This window comes from Scyliorhinus canicula, chromosome 1, assembly GCF_902713615.1.
Source record: "Scyliorhinus canicula chromosome 1, sScyCan1.1, whole genome shotgun sequence".
NCBI classification, from domain to species: domain Eukaryota; kingdom Metazoa; phylum Chordata; class Chondrichthyes; order Carcharhiniformes; family Scyliorhinidae; genus Scyliorhinus; species Scyliorhinus canicula.
The window spans coordinates 297,220,141-297,236,494 of record NC_052146.1 but is presented as its reverse complement, the minus strand read 5'-3'; the positions used below and the strand labels follow the sequence as shown (position 1 = coordinate 297,236,494).

Genomic DNA, 16,354 nt, shown 5'->3' with positions numbered 1-16,354 from the left:
CGGGGTGGGGTGGGGGGGGGTGGTGGGGAGGGGACGGGGTGGGGAGGGGACGGGGTGGGGAGGGGAGGGGTGGGGAGGGGACGGGGTGGGGAGGGGACAGGGTGGGGAGGGGACGGGGTGGGGAGGGGACAGGGTGGGGAGGGGACAGGGGGGAGGGGGACAGGGTGGGGGTGGGGAGGGGACAGGGTGGGGTGGGGAGGGACAGGGTGGGGTGGGGAGGGGACAGGGTGGGGAGGGGACAGGGTGGGGAGGGGACAGGGTGGGGAGGGGACGGGTGGGGACAGGTGGGGTGGGGGGTGGGGACAGGGTGGGGGGGGGGGGGGGGGACGGGTGGGGTGGGGGGAGGGGACAGGGGGTGGGGGGGGGGGGGACAGGGTGGGGATGGGGGGAGGGGACAGAGTGGGGATGGGGGGAGGGGACAGGGGGGGTGGGGGGAGGGGACAGGGTGGGGATGGGGGAGGGGACAGGGGGGGTGGGGGGAGGGGACAGGGTGGGGGGGGGGGAGGGGACAGGGTGGGGTGGGGGAGGGGACAGGGTGGGGAGGGGGAGGGGACAGGGGGGGGGGGGGAGGGGAACAGGGTGGGGTGGGGGGGAGGGACAGGGTGGGGTGGGGGGAGGGGACAGGGTGGGGTGGGGGGAGGGGACAGGGTGGGGTGGGGGGAGGGGACAGGGTGGGGTGGGGGGAGGGGACAGGGTGGGGTGGGGGGGGGACAGGGTGGGGTGGGGGGAGGGGACAGGTGGGGGGGGGGAGGGGACAGGGTGGGGTGGGGGGGGGGACAGGGTGGGGTGGGGGGAGGGGACAGGGTGGGGTGGGGGGGGGGGACAGGGTGGGGTGGGGGGAGGGGACAGGGTGGGGATGGGGGGAGGGGACAGGGTGGGGTGGGGGGAGGGGACAGGGTGGGGTGGGGGGAGGGGACAGGGTGGGGTGGGGGGGGAGGGACAGGGTGGGGTGGGGGGGAGGGGACAGGGTGGGGTGGGGGGAGGGGACAGGGTGGGGTGGGGGGAGGGGACAGGGTGGGTGGGGGGAGGGGACAGGGTGGGGTGGGGGGGGGGGACAGGGTGGGGATGGGGGGAGGGGACAGAGTGGGGATGGGGAGAGGGGACAGGGGGGGTGGGGGGAGGGGACAGGGTGGGGTGGGGGGAGGGGACAGGGTGGGGGGGGGGAGGGGACAGGGTGGGGTGGGGGGAGGGGACAGGGTGGGGAGGGGGGAGGGGACAGGGTGGGGATGGGGGGAGGGGACAGGGTGGGGTGGGGGGAGGGGACAGGGTGGGGGGGGGAGGGGACAGGGTGGGGTGGGGGGAGGGGACAGGGTGGGGTGGGGGGAGGGGACAGGGTGGGGTGGGGGGAGGGGACAGGGTGGGGTGGGGGGAGGGGACAGGGTGGGGTGGGGGGAGGGGACAGGGTGGGGGGAGGGGACAGGGTGGGGGGAGGGGACAGGGTGGGGGGAGGGGACAGGGTGGGGCGAGGGGGGAGGGGACAGGGTGGGGCGAGGGGGGAGGGGACAGGGTGGGGCGAGGGGGGAGGGGACAGGGTGGGCGAGGGGGGAGGGGACAGGGTGGGGAGGGGGGAGGGGACAGGGTGGGGGGGGGGCGAGGGGACAGGGTGGGGGGGGCGAGGGGACAGGGTGGGGGGGGGCGAGGGACAGGGTGGGGGGGGCGAGGGGACAGGGTGGGGGGGGCGAGGGGACAGGGTGGGGGGGGGCGAGGGGACAGGGTGGGGGGGGGCGAGGGACAGGGTGGGGGGGGCGAGGGGACAGGGTGGGGGGGGCGAGGGGACAGGGGGTGGGGGGGCGAGGAGACAGGGGGTGGGGGGGCGAGGAGACAGGGGGTGGGGGGGCGAGGGGACAGGGGGTGGGGGGGCGAGGGGACAGGGGGGGGGGGGGGGCGAGGGGACAGGGGGGGGGGGGGGCGAGGGGACAGGGTGGGGGGGGGGGCGAGGGGACAGGGTGGGGGTGGGGGGCGAGGGGACAGGGTGGGGGGGGGCGCGAGGGGACAGGGTGGGGGGGGGCGAGGGGACAGGGTGGGGGGGGGCGAGGGGGACAGGGTGGGGGGGGCGAGGGGACAGGGTGGGGGGGGGCGAGGGGACAGGGTGGGGGGGGCGAGGGGACAGGGTGGGGGGGGCGAGGGGACAGGGTGGGGGGGGCGAGGGGACAGGGTTGGGGGGGGCGATGGGACAGGGTGGGGGGGCGATGGGACAGGGGGGGGGGGGCGAGGGGACAGGGGGGTGGGGGGGCGAGGGGACAGGGGGGGGGGGCGAGGGGACAGGGTGGGGGGGGGCGAGGGGACAGGGTGGGGGGGGGGGCGGGGGGACAGGGTGGGGGGGGGGGGAGGGGACAGGGTGGGGGGGGGGGCGAGGGGACAGGGTGGGGGGGGCGAGGGGACAGGGTGGGGGGGGCGAGGGGACAGGGTGGGGGGGCGAGGGGACAGGGTGGGGGGGGCGAGGGGACAGGGTGGGGGGGGGCGAGGGGACAGGGTGGGGGGGGGCGAGGGGACAGGGTGGGGGGGGCGAGGGGACAGGGTGGGGGGGGCGAGGGGACAGGGTGGGGTGGGGCGAGGGGACAGGGTGGGGTGGGGCGAGGGGACGGGGGGGGCGAGGGGACGGGGTGGGGCGAGGGGACGGGGTGGGGCGAGGGGACGGGGTGGGGCGAGGGGACGGGGTGGGGCGAGGGGACGGGGTGGGGCGAGGGCGCGGGGTGGGGCGAGGGGGCGGGGTGGGGCGAGGGGGCGGGGTGGGGCGAGGGCGCGGGGTGGGGCGAGGGAGCGGGGGGGGGCGAGGGCGCGGGGTGGGGCGAGGGCGCGGGGTGGGGCGAGGGGGCGGGGTGGGGCGAGGGGGCGGGGTGGGGCGGGGGGGTGGGGGAGGGGGAGGGGGGGGGGGGGGAGGGGAGGGGAGGGGTGGGGAGGGAGGGGACGGGGGGGGAGGGAGGGGACGGGGTGGGGAGGGAGGGGACGGGGTGGGGAGGGAGGGGACGGGGTGGGAGGGAGGGGACGGGGTGGGGAGGGAGGGAGACGGGGTGGGGAGGGAGGGAGACGGGGTGGGGAGGGAGGGAGACGGGGGTGGGGAGGGAGGGAGACGGGGTTGGGAGGGAGGGAGACGGGGTGGGGAGGGAGGGAGACGGGGTGGGGAGGGAGGGAGACGGGGTAGGGAGGGGACGGGGTGGGGAGGGAGGGAGACGGGGTGGGGAGGGAGGGAGACGGGGTGGGGAGGGAGGGAGACGGGGTGGGGAGGGAGGGGACGGGGTGGGGAGGGAGGGGGGGGGGTGCGGTGGGGGGGGGGAGGGGGTGCGGTGGGGGGGAGGGGAGGGGGTGCGGTGGGGGGGAGGGGAGGGGGTGCGGTGGGGGGGGGGGAGGGGAGGGGGTGCGGTGGGGGGGGGGAGGGGAGGGGGTGCGGTGGGGGGGGGGGGGGGAGGGGAGGGGGTGCGGTGGGGGGGGGGGAGGGGAGGGGGTGCGGTGGGGGGGGGGAGGGGGTGCGGTGGGGGGGGGGAGGGGGTGCGGTGGGGGGGGGGAGGGGGAGGGGGTGCGGTGGGGGGGAGGGGAGAGCATGCGCTGCTGCCTGTGTCTGGCACCGCGCACGCATGCGTGATCCTCGGTTGCGCGCGCGGGCTAGCGGTTGGGGGGGCGCGCGGCATTGGGAGGAGAGGGGGCTTCATCCCGCTGCCTCCTCGTGGGCTGCCGGTGCCGCTTCCCGCCGCTCATGTCGTGAGTCAGAAAAGGTCAAAAAATAAAGTCCGTACGTTTGGTGAGGACCGAGGTTGCCCCCTCAGCGTCTTCCCCGCTCGCAGTCTCCCATGGCAGCGGCGCCGGCGGACGGATCATCCCGAGGATCAGAAAGGGCAGCGAAAGGCGGAGGTTGACAAACTCAAAACCGTGCAGGCTGAAGGCGGTAGAGGGAACTGCGGTTCGAATGAGGCCGTTCTGCCCATCCTGGCCTGTGCTGAAAGTTGCCTCGGGCAGGGCAGAACTTGGAACATTTTCCAGCCAAACTTGGAATTTTTAAAAGTCAAATAGTATGTTTGAGGCAATCCGCATCCACAGGTTGATCATTGCTAGGTGGTGCAGTGGTTAGCACAGCTGCCTTTGGGCGCCGAGGTCTCAGGTTCAATCCCGCCCCGGGTCACTGTCCGTGCCGCGTTTGCACATTCTGCCCGTATCTGCGTGGGTCTCACCCTCACAACCCAAAAGATGTGCAGGTTCGGTGATAAGTTGCCCCTTAATTGGAATTTTTTTTTTAAAGCTTAACCATTGATAAATCAGGTGGTCAAATAGCAGTGTGCTCTCCCAAACCAACATGACGCGAATCACTCAGAACCAGCTCCGCTAGTTGGCACATGTTGTTTTGTCTGCCTGACACTAGACGCCCGAGGCAACTGCTCAGTGGCTGCAGTCAACTCCCCTGAGGACAGCGGAAACGCTGTGGGGAAATCCTCAAAGCATCGCTGAAGAGGTCAAACATCCCCGCTGACTAAAGGGAGTCCCTCAGCCTGACACTAGACGCCCGAGGCAACTGCTCAGTGGCTGCAGTCAACTCCCCTGAGGACAGCGGAAACGCTGTGGGGAAATCCTCAAAGCATCGCTGAAGAGGTCAAACATCCCCGCTGACTAAAGGGAGTCCCTCAGCCTGTGAACCAAAACACGGAGAGACTTTTTTGGGAACGTGCAGAGGTGAAGGCAAAGCACTCACGAGAGCTCACAAACCTCCAGATAAGCCATCAATCCAACCCTTCAAGCATCACTGCCCCACTTGTGACAGTGTCTGCAGATTGCACATTGGACTGATCAACCATCTCTGAACTCATCAAACCATAGTGGAAGCAAGTTTATCCTCAATCTCCAAGGGATTGCTGATGAAGGAGGACTTGGAATAATCAAACCCAACATGGCTAAAGAGCTAAAATAAACCTCCAGCTATTTCAATGTCAATGAGACGGAGGGAATTTAAAAGATGAGCTGCTTTTGGACCTTGCTGGTTCTGGACTCTGTATTTCTGGAAATCACTCATTAGGTTGAACCCTGTTCTTCATTTGTATTTAAACTTCCCTTTTTTTGTGGCCTCCCTGGAACCAATCCCTCAAAGACTTGCAAAACAGCAGCTGCTGGAGATGCTCAGTAGACCAGACAGAAACAAGTGAATAAACGTTTGTAAGTATGAAAAGGGTTGGTTGACCTTTCAAGTATAACCCCAAAATGAGAGAAAAACCATAAAATCTACCATTGGTTCATGCAGAGAACCTAAACCCAATTGTTTTTCTCTGGGTAGTGGAAATCCAAGGCATATATACCCGAAGCCAATGTAGTTAGCTAATGTCTATTTGCCTACACCTTCTGAAGTGGCTTAGATGACAATGGAAAGCTGAAATTATATCAATTTGATACAAGGCTCACCAATAATTCATACCTAGGCGCATTCCTTTATATAAGTACGATTTAAGGCATAAATAAAATAACTATTTCAAGCCTTTTTTCTGCTTTAAATTAATTGGATCTATGTTGTTTGTGATATACATAAATGATCTGGACAAAGGTATAGGTGGTCTGATTAGCAAGTTTGCAGATGATACTAAGATTGGTGGAGTTGCAGATAGCGAGGAGGACTGTCAGAGAATACAACAAAATATAGATAGATTGGAGAGTTGGACAGAGAAATGGCAGATGGACTTCAATCCAGGCAAATGCGAGGTGATGCATTTTGGGAGATCTAATTCAAGAGCGGACTATACGGTCAATGGAAGAGTCCTGGGGAAAATTGATATACAGAGAGATCTGGGAGTTCAGGTCCATTGTACCCTGAAGGTGGCAACGCAGGTCGATAGAGTGGTCAAGAAGGCATACAGCATGCTTGCCTTCATTGGACGGGGTATTGAGTACAAGAGTCGGCAGGTCATGTTACAGTTGTATAGGACTTTGGTTAGGCCACATTTGGAATACTGCGTGCAGTTCTGGTCGCCACATTACCAGAAGGATGTAGATGCTTTAGAGAGGGTGCAGAGGAGGTTCACCAGGATGTTGCCTGGTATGGAGGGTGCTAGCAATGAAGAAAGGTTGAGTAGATTAGGATTGTTTTTGTTGGAAAGACGGAGGTTGAGGGGGGACCTGATTGAGGTCTACAAAATTATGAGAGGTATGGACAGGGTGGATAGCAACAAGCTTTTTCCAAGAGTGGGGGTGTCAATTACAAGGGGTCACGTTTTCAAGGTGAGAGGGGGAAAGTTTAAGGGAGATGTGCGTGGAAAGGTTTTTACGCAGAGGGTGGTGGGTGCCTGGAACGCTTTGCCAGCGGAGGTGGTAGAGGTGGGCACGATAGCATCATTTAAGATGCATCTAGATAGATATATGAACGGGCGGGGAACAGAGGGAAGTAGATCCTTGGAAAATAGGCAACAGGTTTAGATACAGGATCTGGATCGGCGCAGGCTGGAGGGCCGTTGGGCCTGTTCCTGTGCTGTAATTTTCTTTGTTCTATCCCCCAGTAACTGACTAAATTGGTGTTTTTAGTGTATTACTAGAGAGTATTTATTATTAGCCGTATTAAACCAATATTGGGCAATACATGATTGCATTAAAACACCCAGAACGAATGTAACAAATAAGTCCTACAATACCAATTTTTGTTTGGAAATAATTGCAAGAAAGAATTCCTTTTGCCCTTCCAGAAAGTTGGGAAACACTTTGCAGTAAATTATTTACTCTTGAAGTAATGTAGGGCAACGTTCACACAGTTTTCAACACAGAAAGGCCCCTTACTGTAAAGATCCTCCTGGTTAAACCTTCTTTTCCTTTTAATTTTGTTTTTTTGTGTTCTTACAATTTTTGTCCATGGATGATTGATGACTTTAAGGCAAAGTGGTTTACCGTTAATTCGAGCAGAAGCCTGGATTGGGTAAACTGAAATAAAAACAGAAAATATTGGACAATCTCAGCAGGTCTGACAGCATCTGTGAAGAGAAAAGGGAGCTAATGTCGAGTCTGGGTGTCTCTTTGTCAAAGCGAGAGAGAACTCGAAATTGAGTCAGATTTATGAAGTGGTGGGACATCGATAGGTGGAGATTGACAAAGATGTCAAGGACAGAAGACTAAAGGAATGTAAATGGAGGTGATTAAGGCTGAGGACAAAGATGTAAACTGAAGACTGATCTGTGACCTTCAGGCAAGACAGTCTGCAGGAAACTATTTGCATTTCAAACCAGCAAATTCCAGAAAGATTTGAGATTGCCGGTATTTGCCAATAGTGTATGCTAATTGGTTCTGATTTCTCTGGATGTATCTTTCCCAGTGGGGCTGATTTTTCCTTTCCATTTTGTTTTTGAGATCAGAGCTGGAAGCAGCTACTCCGATTCTCTCCCTTACATGTTTAAACCTCTCTGAAAATCTCGTGTGGGGCTTTTGTTCCTTCCTCAGGAAGATTGCGGGTCATTCTGGTGACACTAGAAACCAATTAAGTTTAATACCCAGGCTGGAGCAAGGCTGAGGTGAGTCATGGAGTCTTAAGAATTAAGAGGCTGTTCCAGTGGAAATCATACTGTCTGGGAGCACTGACTGAATGCTGCTGCCAGGAGAACATCCCTAACAGTACACATGTGGCTTCTATCACTCAGCATTCAGGGAGGATAGCCTGCTGCAGAGACTTCAACATTGGAAGCAAGAACACTTATCTCTCTTTTGCAATTAACCCCTTATTCCACTCCTTCTCCCCCCTCTGTGTTTGTTTGTCCTGTGTGTGTTTGGGACGATAAAAAGGGGGGGTAGTAGGGCGGCAAGGTGGTGCAGGGGTTAGCACTGCTGCCTATGGCGCTGAGTACCCGGGTTCGATCCTGGCCCCGGATCACTGTCGGTGTGGAGTTTGCACATTCTCCCCGTGTCTGCGTGGGTTTCACGGCACCGAGGTCCCAGTTCGCGCATACGCCGCTGGGGGATTCTCTTCCGCCTCCGCCATGGTGTAGGCCGTGGCGGCGGCGGAAGAGAAAGAGTGCCCCCACGGCACAGGCCCGCCCACCGATCGGTGAGCCCCGATTGCGGGCCTGGCCACCGTGGGGGCACCCCCCCCCCCCCCCCCCCCCCCGGGGTCCGATTGCCCCACGCCCCCCCACCCGGGGGCCCGCTCGCGCCACCGATCCCACCGCCACCAGAGGTGGTTCAAACCTCGGCGGCGGGAGAGGCCTCCCAGCGGCGGGACTTCGGCCCATCGCGGGCCGGAGAATCGCCGCAAGGGGCTCGCCACTCGACGTGGCGCGATTCCCGCCCCCGCCAATTCCCGGGTGGGGGAGAATTTCTGCCACGGCGGGGGCGAGATTTTCGGCGGCCCCGGGCGATTCTCCGACCATGCCTGGGGTCGGAGAATTTCGCCCCTAAATTTAGTTATTAAAAATTGGGTCGTAATAGGTTAGCTGACAGTTATTCAGTTGTAATTACTGCATATTTCAGCTTTCTTTCTGTTATAAATAGTTATTGTGTTCAACTTAATCCTAGTGACCATAATTTGGTATATGGAGATGAATCGAGTTAGGTCACAGATCAGCCATGATCTCAATAAACGGCGGGACAAAATTGAGGGGCAGAAATGCCTACTCCTATTTCTATGTTCTATAACTTTTTTTTAATAAACAATTTTATTGAGGTATTTTTGGCATATGAAACAGCAACATTATACCGTAGTGTACAAAAAGCAAATAAGACATAATACAAGGATTGGCCCCCTCTCTCGCAAGAAGCTGCCTAAGCACCCCCCTACTCTATGCTAACCTAACCCCCTCCCCTGCTGACGATTAATTCTCCGCGAAGAAGTCAATGAATGGCTGCCACCTCCAGGTGAACCCTGACAGCGATCCTCTCAAGGCGAACGTAATTTTCTCCAGCCCAAGAAAGCTCCCCAGGTCTGAAAGCCATACTTCAGACTTCGGGGGCTTTGAGTCCCTGCATGCCAACAGTAATCGTCGCCGGGCTACCAGGGAAGCAAAGGCCAAGACGTTGGCCTCCTTCTCCTCCTGGACTCCCGGGTCCTCCGAAACCCCAAAAATTGCCAGCTCAGGAAATGTTCTATAAATTATTGAGCACTCCATAAGACCATAAGACACAGGAGCAGAATTAGACCACTCAGCCCATCGAGTCTGCTCCGCCATTCAATAATGGCTGATATTTTTCTCATCCCCATTCTCCTGCCTTCTCCCCATAACCCTCAGTGATTTGACCTCCACAGCTTTCTGTGGCAAAGAGTTCCACATAATCACCACCTTCCAGCTGAAGAAATGCCTCCTCATTTCTGTTTTAAAGGATCGTCCCTTTAGTCTCAGATTGTGTCCTCTGGTTCTAGTTTTTCCTACAAGTGGAACATCCTCTCCACGTCCACTCTATTCAGGCCCCGCAGTATCCTGTAGGTTTCAATAAGATCCTCCCTCATCCTTCTAAACTTCAGCGAGTACAGACCCAGAGTCCTCAAATGTTCGTCATATTGACAAACTCTTCATTGCAGGGATCATTCTTGTGAACTCACTCTGGACCCTTTCCAAGGCCAGCACACCAAAGGCCAAGGAGTTTGGGAATTACACACAAATTATTGGTTAATTCATTTGTGTTGTGACTCCGAGGCCTATGGGGCTGGAATCGACTGCGCACTAGCCCACGGTGTTATAACAATATACAATGAAAGGAATGGCAGATTAAACCGTTTTTGCTGGTTGAGGGATAGGTATTTGCCAGGATACTGGAAGAACTCTCTTTCTCCTCATTAACAAGTTCCATGGGATATTTTAATATGCACCTGTGATAGCAGACCGGATCATAATTTAAAGTCTAATGTGACGGAAGGCAACTCCCCGCCCCCCCCGCGGTTTCCCGACGGTGGCATGGATGAGGAATGTAAATGCCATTAACTTAGCCAGCATCAGAAGATCCCGACAGCGAGACGCCTCTACCACGGGGAACCTGCCACCATGGGGAGGCAGGAGAATTCCACCCTAGGGGAAGGAGTAAGCCATTCTCTCCCCCCCCCCCCCTCCCCCCCCAACAAGCATTCTCTACCATTCGATAAGATAATGGCTAATCTGATTGTAGCGTCAGTGCCACTGTCCTGCCAGCCCCCCTATACCCTTTGACTCCCATGTTACTCAAGAATCCCTCTACCTCTACCTTAAAAATATTCAATGACTCTGCCTTCCAACTTTTATTTTCAATTATTACATTTGATTTATATGTATGTATGTATTATTTTGTTACATAACTGATCTATTCAGAAGCAAGAATGCTTCCACTGGGTCAGTAATGACACTAATTGGCCAGAACAAAATGAGCAAAAGTGCAAAAGTAACGCACCCAAATACTCTTTAATAAATACAGGCATGCTTAAGTAATTCATTTTTTTCGCAGTAAAGTGAATTTGATTTCCTTAAATGGGAAAATATGTATTTGGATACATATGTATTTTATCAGACACTGTGCATGTTAATCAATTTGCGTGCGTAAGGGAGCGTTAGATGCAAAACAAAGCAAGCCTACTTAAGTTTCTGGAGTAGGATTGGACAGCATGCCAAATAAAAGGAATACTTTGAGATTACCATGAATCTCTTCAAGCTGCCAAGAACACAATTAGTCACCAACTCATTTTTCATTCTACGTGATTTAAAAAACACTGCAGCTTTTCTGAGAATTTCTGAAAGATTTCATGCCAGGTTTTTGGCGGTCATTAATATTCCAAGTACTGTCAGTGTGAAAAAATTCCTTTGACACCTGCATAAAATATTTATGATCTCAGGATTAGGACAGACCAGATTTCAGACTTTATAGTATTTCTGAAAAAAGAGACATGCCGTTGGAAGTTTTTTATCTTGCACTCATCAGAACAGAAGCAAGAATACCAAATATAAAAGGGAACAACAATTTATGTTGCATGAGAAAAGGGGTACAGATTGGTTGGCATGTAGATTCCGATTGGTTGAGACATTGTCATGCCGAATGCATCAGGGAACTATTATCCCCCATACTTTTGTTCATTCAAAAAAGGTGCAATGTCTGGACATATTCCTTTTGCCTGGTCCCTGCACACAAATATATGTAGTTTCTGGTAAGTATTGAGCCATATTGCTAGATCAATTGATAGTCTTAGATTTGTTGTTAGTGTAATTCATAGCACATTTGAGATTGTTCAGCAAATGTTGTCCAATAACGGAATCACATGTAATAGTAGACATGTTCTGAGTTTTTCAGTTTACAAAATGATCAAACAGGCATGAACCTCAACAAGATACATGCGGCATAAAATATATATATTTTTTAATTTAGAGTACCCAATCAATTTTTTCCAATTAAGGGGCAATTTAGCGGGGCTAATCCACCTATCCTGCACATCTTTTGGGTTGTGGGGGCGAAACACACGCAGACACGGGGAGAATGTGCAAACTCAACACGGACAGTGACTCAGAGCTGGGATCGAACCTGGGACCTCGGTGCCGTGAGGCAACAGGGCTAACCCACTGCGCCACCGTGCTGCCCCAATTGACATAAAATATAACAGAAAAATTGCAAATACTGAATACCTGCCAGGACCTTAAATGGACCCAGAAGCCTAACTATCTTTATAACTGTCTAGATCAATACAATGCCTAAAAGAGCAGGGTAGAAACTGAGTACTCTGCTGACTGTCTCACCTGCTTACCCCTCAATGTCTCTTCATCTACAAGGTCTCTTCAGAGTTGTGATGGAATGCGCACCACTGATTAGGCAGGTACAAACTTAATTTACTTAAGTAGCTCGACACCATCCAGAACAGAGCAACTGTGAGACTGGCACCTTGCCTGCCACTGGGACTAACTGCCAGGCAACTATATAAAGGAGAAAACAGAAGCATTTAAGGCAGTGAAGTAAAATTGGTTAAAATTACAATTGATTCAATACACAAAAAATGCATGCCTCAATTGTAAACACGGCAGCAAAATGACAAAGAAGAATATTGAATGTGGCACGAAAAGTGAAGAATAATAATAGAAATAAATTCAATTATGTTAAGAGAAAAAGGATGGAGTGGGGCCACCAAATGGGATAGGAAACATGCACGAACACTTAGGACAGACAGGCTGCAGAAATATTGAATATGCTTTTTGTCTCAGATTTTATTAAGGAGGAGAAAGGCAACTAACTTAATCTGGAAAGGGATCTAAAGAGTATTGCAGGGGTAAATAACACATTTTCACACTACGACCAGCATGATACCTGAATACCAATGCAACTTAAAGAAAATCTTAGCAGCCAGTAAGATGCCGTAGAGAATCTTTAAGGGATCAAGGAGGGAAATCTCAGGGGCTTTGACACAAATCTAGAGATTGGGAACGTGTGTCGTTGAATGTACTGGCCGTTTCATGCGCAACAAACCGTTATTGGGCAACTCCTTTACTGCATGGCCAACAGGTAAAATGGAGGTGGACATTTGAGCAGCAGTTTCATTGGTAGCAGAAACTGTTTACTAATTGAAATGTCGCCGTAAAACCCTCAAAGATAATGCTAAAAATCTACACTGAGGAAGCGGTTCCATTGAGGGACCGTATCGATGTAAATGTGCAGTTAAACAGACAGACTTGTCCTTGCACATCGCTGAAGGTAACTGCCCAGCCCTAATGGGGAGAAACTGGCTGGAGAGAATCGAGCCAAACTGGGCTGAGGTGAATCTCATGTCTGAGTTTGAAGCAAGCCTACTGAAGGTTTTAAAGAAACATGGCATTGTCTTTAATGGAGAGCTGGGAAGCATAAAAGGGATCCCAATCAAGCTAAATATTAAGGACGAAAGCCAAGCAAGATGCTTAAAGGTTAGGTCAGTGCGGTACATCATCAGGCCCAAGTCGAGGCAGAATTAGAGAGGCTGGTCAACACGGGATCCTTAACCCATCAACGCAAGTGTTTGGGCCACGTCGATAGTACCTGTAATAAAGAAAGATAGTTCTGTACGCATATGTGGCAATTTTAAAGTCACTATTGATCCGGTACTGTGTGGAGAGCTATATCCTCTGCCTTTAATTGATTTATTTGCTGGGTTGGCTGGAGGCCAGCATTTCAGTAAATTTGACCTTCATCAAGCTTCTCTCCAAATAAACGTGGATCCAGATTCACAATAATATTTGGCAACCGTGACACACACAGGGCTATTCAGATGTAAAAGACTTCCATTTGGCAGCATGTCTGCATTATTCCAACAGACCATGCATCAAATTTTAAGTGGACTAGAAGGAATCCAGTGCTAATTAGATGACATCTTAGTTACTCGAAAGAATGAAGAAGAGCATCTTCAAAATTTAGGTGTTAGAAAGTTCGAAGATCACGGACTGCAATTACAGGATAAGTGTGAATTCGTCAAGTCTTCTATTCAATACCTGGACACATCATTGATGCAAAGAGAGTGCACAAATTGTCTTCAAAAGTAAAAGGCATAACTGGCATTTTTACCTCAAAACGTAAGCCAACTTTGTTCATTTTTGGGATAATTGAACTATTATATAAGGTCTTTCCCAATCTAACAACTATTCTCAAGGCTTTACACAACTTAATTGTGTAAAAACAGGAAATGGAAATAATAATAATCTTTATTAGTGTCACAAGTAGGCTTACATTAACACTGCAATGAAGTTACTGTGAAAATCCCCTAGTCGCCACACTCCGGTGTTTGGGTGCACTGAGGGAGAATTCAGAATGTCCAACTCACCTAAAAGCACGTCTTTCAAGACTTGTGGGAGGAAACCCAAGCAGACACAGGGAGAACATGCAGACTCCGCACAGACAGTGGCCCAAGCCAGAAATCAAAACCGGGTCCCTGGCACTGTGAAGCAACGGTGATACTGTGATGCGTGGATCAATGTGAGAAAGCCTTCGTACAAGTTAAAGAGGCACTAATAAAGTCAGATGTCCTGACACACTTTAGTCCAAAGTTACCTTTGCAACTGGCTAGTGACACATCACTTATGGGGTGGGAGCAGTGGTTTCTTACATAATGGTGAAGAGAAGCATTTGCATCAAGACCCTTGAACAAAGCAGAAATGAAGGATGCACAGATAGAGAAGGATGCTCTGGGCATCATTTTCATAATCAACCATTTTAACCAATACCTAGATAGAAGGAAATTTACTAACAGATCATTGAGCACTGACAACAATACTTGGGCTAAACACCAGTATTCCATCTCTAGTAGCAAGCCAGATGTAGAGCTGTTGTCAGCACATACATACATGATAAAATATCGTCAATCAAATCTCCATGGGAATGCTGATCGACTCTTTGGATTTTCTTTATCTAACAAGTCATCAATGAATAGTTTGGTAATATTTTCTATGTCGAAGAAGTCAATAACACTCTCGTAACCGCAGGACAAGTATACTAGAAATAATCCACTACTGTCAGAAGTTATGGACATGGTATTTCATGGTGAGACCATGGGACAAACTTGGAGTTAAAGCCATATGTTACCCAAAGACTCAAATTATCTATACAAGCTGATTCTCTCCTCTGGGGAATGAGAATCATCATTCCACCATTGTTAAGGAAACCTAAAAATCATAGAAGCCCTACAGTGCAGTAGGAAGCCATTTGGCCCTTCAAGTCTGCGCCGCCCCTTGCTCCAATAGAGCACTCTACCTCGGCTCAATTCCCCGTTTGGGCAATATCATGGCCAGTTCACCAAACCTGCATATCTTTGGACTACATGTCCTAAACCAACTTCATAAACGTCATTGTGGGATAATAAGGATGAAGGAGAAAGCCAGAAGCTATTTCTGGTGGCCAGGCTCGGTAGCGAAATCGAGGAGAAGACAGGCATATGTTCAGCTTGTGCAAAGGTTCGAAGCCTGGCACCACTAGCACCATTAAAAACATGGGAATGGCCAGTAGGGCCATGGCAAATACTTCATATAGATTATGCCAGGTCATTCGAAGGACGAATATGGGAGACATGCACTCAAAATGGCCTGAAGTCGCCACTATGAAGACTACGTCCTCGGAGAGAACAATAGAAGGACCGAGTGAAATTTTTGCATGATTCGGTTATGCTGAACAACTTGTTAGTGACAATGTGCCATAGTTCATTTTGCAAGAATTCACAAATTATCAGGGGCAGCACGGTGGTGCAGTGGCTAGAGGGACAGGTAGTATTGAGGAAGCAAGCGGGCTGCAGAAGGATTTGGACAAGCTAGGAGAGTGGGCAATGAAGTGGCAAATGAAATACAATGTGGAAAAGTGTGAGATTATGCCCTTTGGAAGGAGGAATTTAGGCATTGACTATTTTCTAAATGGGGAAATGCTCAGGAAATCAGAAGCACAAAGGGACTTGGGAGTCCTTGTTCACAATTCTCTTAAGGTTAATGTGCAGGTTCACTCGGCAGTTAAGAAGGCAAATGCAATGTTAGCATTCATGTCAAGTGGGCTGGAACACAAGACCAGGGATGTGCTTCTGAGGCTGTATAAGACTCTGGTCAGACCCCTTTTGGAGTATTGTGAGCAGTTTTGGGCCCCGTATCTAAGGAAGGATGTGCTGGCCTTGGAAAGGGTCCAGAGGAGGTTCACAAGAATGATCCCTGGAATGAAGAACTTGTCATATGAGGAATGGTTGAGGTCTATACTCGTTGGAGTTTAGAAGGACGAGGGGGGAATCTTATTGAAACTTACAAGATACTGCGAGTCCTGGATAGAGTGAACGTGGAGAGGATGTTTCCACTTGTAGGAAAAACTAGAACCAGAGGACACCATTTCAGACTAAAGGGACGATCCTTTAAAACAGAGATGAGGAGGAATTTCTTCAGCCAGAGGGAGGTGAATCTGTGGAACTCTTTGCTGCAGAAGGCTGTTGAGGCCAAATCACTGAGTGACTTTAAGACAGAGATAGATAGGTTCTTAATTAATATGGGGTTATGGGGAGAAGGCAGGAGAATGGGGATGAGAAAATATCAGCCATGATTGAATGGCGGAGCAGACTCGATGTAAGAACTAGGAGCAGGAGTAGGCCATCTGGCCCCTCGAGCCTGCTCCGCCATTCAATTAGATCATGGCTGATCTTTTGTGGACTCAGCTCCACTTTCCGGCCCGAACACCATAACCCTTAATCCCTTTATTCTTCAAAAAACTATCTATCTTTACCTTAAAAACATGTAATGAAGGAGCCTCAACTGCTTCACTGGGCAAGGAATTCCATAGATTCACAACCCTTTGGGTGAAGAAGTTCCTCCTAAACTCAGTCCTAAATCTACTTCCCCTTATTTTGAGGCTATGCCCCCTAGTTCTGCTGTCACCCGCCAGTGGAAACAACCTGCCCGCATCTATCCTATCTATTCCCTTCATAATTTTAAATGTTTCTATAAGATCCCCCCTCATCCTTCTAAATTCCAACGAGTACAGTCCC

At 52.8% G+C, this 16,354-nt stretch overlaps 1 protein-coding gene across 8 annotated transcripts in view; it reads right to left on the bottom strand.

Annotated features, from left to right (window-relative positions):
• Positions 1–4,088, bottom strand: part of wdr27 (WD repeat domain 27) — a 599,569-nt gene extending 595,481 nt beyond the window's left edge. For all 8 annotated transcript variants that reach the window (XR_005462840.1, XM_038815943.1, XM_038815902.1 and 5 more), the window contains exon 1: positions 3,732–4,088. The gene's annotated coding sequence lies outside the window, so the exon portion shown is untranslated. The remainder of the gene's footprint in view (positions 1–3,731) is intronic.
• Positions 4,089–16,354: the final 12,266 nt, after the last annotated feature.